Source organism: Suricata suricatta, chromosome 10 (genome assembly GCF_006229205.1).
Source record: "Suricata suricatta isolate VVHF042 chromosome 10, meerkat_22Aug2017_6uvM2_HiC, whole genome shotgun sequence".
Taxonomy (NCBI): Eukaryota; Metazoa; Chordata; class Mammalia; order Carnivora; family Herpestidae; genus Suricata; species Suricata suricatta.
In genome coordinates, this window is record NC_043709.1 from 31162563 (window position 1) to 31168345 (window position 5783).

At 35.7% G+C, this 5783-nt stretch overlaps 1 long non-coding RNA gene across 1 annotated transcript; it reads right to left on the reverse strand.

The window, feature by feature from the left end:
* Positions 1–213: 213 nt before the first annotated feature.
* Positions 214–4180, reverse strand: LOC115305604. The gene is made up of 2 exons (XR_003914881.1): positions 4032–4180; positions 214–567 (listed from the first exon to the last, which is right to left on the reverse strand). It is a non-coding gene; the product is annotated as an uncharacterized LOC115305604 (long non-coding RNA).
* Between the last annotated feature and the right edge of the window lie 1603 nt (positions 4181–5783).

The following is a 5783-nucleotide window of genomic DNA, read 5'->3' on the forward strand; positions in this document are numbered from 1 at the left end:
GAAGGTGAGATCTGACCTGAGCCAAAGCCAGACACTTAACTGACTGAGCCACCCAGGCGCCCCTCCAGCAGGTCTTTAAATGCTACTTCAGTCCAATGATTAATTTTTGGCTGGTAAATTTTTGATACTTAAAATTTTATCCTTTAATAGTCTATTTCTAGAATTTTGTGTAAGTTAGCTTTTGCTGGATAACAAACCACCCAAAATATTTAGTTGTTTTAAATAACAATCAATTTTAATTTATCATGAATCTATGGATCAGGTAGGTGATTTTGCTGATTTGGAGTTGGTTCGGCTGGTTTCAACTGGGCTCACTCAAGTGTGTTCAGTCACCTAGCGGTAGGCTAGAGGCTACCTGGTCTTAGATGACCTTAGATGACCTTTGCTATGTAACTCAGTCCCCCTTCACATGATAATCACATTACTCCATACATTAACCTGGGAACATTTTCATGGCAGTGACAACGGTTTAAGAAAGGAAGCTGGATTGTGCAAGGGCTAGTTTAATTCTCTGCTTGCATCAGATTTGCAGCTGTTCCATTGTCCAAAGTAATCAAATGTCCAGCTCTGAAAACAATGGAAGAAGAGAGTACCATCAAAAGTCATGGATATAAGTAAGCATGAAACACTATGTCCATGAATACCTTCTACCGCAAACTTCATCTGGATAAGAAAGATGCAAACAAAGACTAACATATAAAGGTACCCCCGGTAAGGATCATTAAAATATGAAAATAATGGAAATGAACCTAAAGTATTGCTTAAATAAATGATGATACATCCTTAGATCAATTTAATGTAGTCATTGGAAACACTAAAAATAATGTGAATAATTTGGGAAAATATTTCTAATATTGTATACGTAATAAGGTTTAATAGTTAAAAGCATTTATACATACATATGCAAATAGAAAAAAATCACAAAAATGTTGATAATGATTACCTAGAAGTGGTAAAAAATAAACATTTAAAAAAATTATATTATTTCCCTTTTTAAATAATTATCATACAGTATTTTATGATTAGAAAAGAATAAAACATAAACATTATATAAATAGTAGCCCATGGTAGGCAGAATTCTAAGATGGCATCTAAAATTGCCCTCCTCTGGTATTATTTACCCTGTATAATCTCTTCCCCTTGAATATTAAAAGGGACTATGAATGTTACAAATTTTACCTCATGATTAGATTATATCACATGTTAAAACTGAAGGACTTTGAAGGTGTAATTAAGGTCCCTATTTAGTTGACTTTGGGTTAATTAAAAGTAAGATTATTTTAGGGTGCTGGGTGGCTCAGTTGGTTGAGCGCCTGACTCTTAATTTCAGCTCAGGTCATGATCTTGAGGTTTGTGGGATTGAGCCCCACACTGGGGTCTGCACTGACAGGATGAAGCCTGCTTGGGATTCTCTCTCTCCCTCTCACCCTCCCTCCACTCTCTCAAAATAAATAAATAAAAATTTTTAAAAAGTTAAAAAAAATTAAGATTATTCTGGGTAGGTCTGAGGCAAGTCAAATGAGCCCTTAAAAGGGACTAGGTCCTTTCTGAAGGAAAAGATTCAAAGCATGAGAAAAGATTACCCTGCTGTTTTTGAAAACTTAAGATGCCATATTAGGAGAGGTCCATGGAGCTAGGACTTGAGGGTACATTCTGGGAACTCAGAGAGATCCTATGACACTCTAAACAAGAAAATAGTGACCTGAGTCTCATAGCATGAAGGAACTGAATTCTACTAACAACCAGTGAACTTAAAAGAGGTCCCAAAACTGTGGAGAATATATCCCTGGATGAAGCTTGGATTTCAGTCACCTAACCTGTACCCAGACTCCTGGCCCATAGAAACTGTGAGAAAATAAATTTGTTTTAAGATGGTAAATTTGTGGTATTTTGTCATGCAACAATAGAAAACCAACACACATCCTTCTGGAGTAACACCATTTCTTTCCTGGATTTTCTGGATAGTTATTGCAGGTAATAATATATAAATCAAAATCATGCCACTAACATAGACAGAGTTGATTAAAATTATTATGCATATTCATTCTCACAACCTCTTAAAATGATAATTTAACCTAAGTGATTCATCAAATGAGAGTCACAGCGTTTAAGTTCATGCTACCTGGACAGTAACAGAGAATTAAGTAAAAGTAGAATCTTGGAATTGCCAGGTTGTCCAGCTATCACACATGTAGGATTTTACTGGCTGGATCAATCAATATTTGATTAAACAACAGGTGATGAGTAATGTCCCCATGGTCATAATTAGGAGCATAAACTTTCAGCAAATTTAGAGCCATGTAAATGTTTTTTGTAGATGAACAATGTATAAAAACATCACGAATGACAATAACAACCCAGAATTTGCAGCGTGTAGTACTTGGTATTCTTCCTATCTTTGTTACCTCTGGCAGATAATTATCTTTCCCTCCAAACTCCAGCTTAGGAGGAATAATAATTTTCAAGACTGCAACTATATCCAATACATCTGCACTGGCCTGGGAAATAAAATGAATTTTCCCTTGAGAACATAATGTTTACTTCATGATTTAAATAGCCCAGTTTTTTCCAATGCATTTCAGAAACTGATAACTAGACATAGTCTGTTTCATTCATTTCCATTACAACTTTAAAACGGACTAATAATAAATTGTATCATGTACCTTGAATGAATCATAGATAAGCTGCTATATATCGATTGCCCCTTCAGATAGCTGTGAAATTAGGTGATTAACTAGTTGTTACATAACCTTCTAATTCCTGTTTAAGTCTAATTACATGAAATAGAAGTTGGGGTTTTGATTTTTTACTTTGATTTTCTGTTTGCAGTGTCATTGTAACTACTGTATTGTAAATGATGGAAAATAATTGCACATGTTAAAAAAATAAATAAACAGAAAAAAAGAAGAAGAGACAAAAAAATAAATCGGACTAATAGAATTTGTTGTAATAAAGTTCAAAAGAAGAGTTAACAAGATTTGTGAGAAAGTGGCATCAAACATATTGTGTTGATTCCTTTTCTTGAGGATTTACCTAATCCAAAGTGGCTGGGTACCGATGTAACTGTGACCCTGAATCTGAGCAAGGCCACAACCATGCTGTTATAAGAATATTGACTCCTTATAATGTCTTGGAACAAGTCTCAGTGGTCTTTCCTTCATTTGTCCTTCCAAGATCATTGACTGTGCAGCATGAACACTCTCACCTGGGCCTCAGTTTATAAAATGTAATCGTTTAGTCTGTATAAATATAAAATGGCTTAGTCTGTAGTAGCAGTTCTAAAGTATGGCCTTAGATCAGCAGTATTAGCATTACCTCAGAACTTATTAGAGATGTAAATTTTCTGTTCTCACCTATAATTTAATGAATCAGAAACTCTGGGGTTTAGGGGTAGTTAGCAACCATGCTTAATTAATGTCTGCCAGGTGGACTAGATTATCTCTGCAGACATTATAGGTCTGATGCCGTGTCCCTCTAACATCATAAGGTTGTTGCACACACACTGTGATTTTTCAAAGTCCCAGCTCAGCTGAACATGAGGATTTCTAGTTTAGAAAGGGACCAAGGTGGTCCTTCTTTGGGAATGGTGTCAGGTCTACAGTGCTGATTTTAAAATTAAGGGATCGCTTGCTTTTGCCCAAAATGCTCTTACTTCTCTTTTTACTCTGTCCGCTGAAGGTCCTAGCCACTCCTGTCCCATCTTGTTACCCTTGTCCCTGGGAAGTCACATTTCCAAAAAGAAAGTTTTGTTTTGATGTAAATGAAGGTAGTCCCTGCATTGTTGATGGATTAAATTCACATATCAGAAACTCTTGCAAATTCATTCCTTATTTCTATAAAAAAACACAAAAATATGAGAGAGAAGAGGTTACTAGCTTTAGATTTAAATAAAACTAAGTTTGAATTCTAACTCTGATTTAAACTTCTGTAATACTCTGTAAGCTACCTGATACCTCTGTGTGTTTTCCTTTATGATCTGTAATAACAGGAATACTGACAACCCTGAAATAAGACAACATGAATGCAATTACCTGACATGTAGCAGGTGCTTAGTAAATTATATTTTTGTTCCATTTTCCAGTCTAGACAATCAGGGATTGGGTGCCAGACAACTCCATTTTCCAAAGCCGTTTGCTGCCTGAGCTAGCTGGCCTGCACCCACAATCCCTGTGCTCCAGACAGATAAACTTCTACCTACTGGCAGAACATTTCAGCTTTGTGACACCATAATTGTCACTGACTGGGTCGCTTCACTTTGACTACTCCCTTTGCCGAAGATGGTTTCTAGTTGGTGATAACTAGAATCTAATCTCAGGAAGCAGCCATGGTAGTTATAATAATGATAGCAGTTTTAAACTAATGATGAAGTTAACATTTATTGAGTCATGCACTCTTATATGTAATGATTAATTGGCTCATCAAAGCAACTTTTAGACATAGGTAGTAATATTATCTCCCATTTTATTGATGAGGAAACTGAAGCACAGAGATGACATGTATCTGGTCCAAAATCACAAAACAGAAATGACAGAGTTGGACTAGGATTAAGCATAGAAATAAAATATAAATTTTTATGATCTGACCTTCCATGAAAAATTTTAAAATACCTAGGCAGATTAAGCAAAATACTTTTAAAGCCAGACTCACATATAAAGCTCTTAAAACATAATTACACCTGAAATGAATAACTATATTGGGAAAAAATAAAATTCAGTGTATATTATTGTCCTCTATGACATACTTCACATACAGATGCCTCAATTTATTTGTAGTGTCCAATATAGCTGGATTGAGTTCTGAAGTATGGAGTGTGTATATGTGGGTGTGTGTATGCACATATCTGTGTGTTTATACACAGGCAAATAATTGTCACAATACAGAAACCAGACTGAGACACCTCCTGTTTAAGAACCAGATGAGGGGTGCCTGGGTGGCTCAGTCAGTTAAGTGTCTGGCTTTGGCTCAGGCCATGATCTCACGGTTCGTGGGTTCTAGCCCTGCATTGGGCTCTGTGCTGACAACTAGCTCAGAGCCTGGAGCCTGCTTCAGATTCTGTGTCTCCCTCTCTCTCTCTGGCCCTCCCTTGCTCGTGCTGTCTCTCTCTGTCTCTCAAAAATAAAAACATTTAAAAAATTAAAAAAAAAAAAGAACCAGGTGAAATTATCAAGGATCATTTAACATGCTAAATTCTAAAATGCATAGTCTAGTGAAAGCATACATATCCTTACAGTTATCAGCTACTTACTAATACCATTGTATCTGAACAGGGTAAGTTGTCAAAGAATGAACAGGTTTAATTATATACAATCTGTTTCCAAAGCTGGATTTGCTATTCCCTTCAACACTCAGAAGGTACATATAATATTCACTCAATCATCTATGAGAAATCCAAACCTCAAGAGGCATTAAAATTCTCATGGATAGGGGAAGAGAAATATTGTCATAACCTTTGCCTCTGAGTTCTTATTCCAATAAATTATGTCAGTGGAAGGATTGTTTTATCATCTCAACCATATAATTTCTCTTTTACCATGCTGACCTAAATATAGAGTTCTACCTTTTCTTTAATTTCCACAAAACAGCTACTTGCCCCCACCCCACAACACCCACAGAGCATTTTGTTTATCTTTTTAACAAATATTAGTGAAAAAAACAATATGGGTTATGTACTATCTAGGAGCAGGCATATAAGTGGGATAGACAAGATCTCTTATGTCTCAAATCTAATGACTTGTAAACAATATGTATTAAATAAGAAAACATGAGATAGTGGTATGTATTTT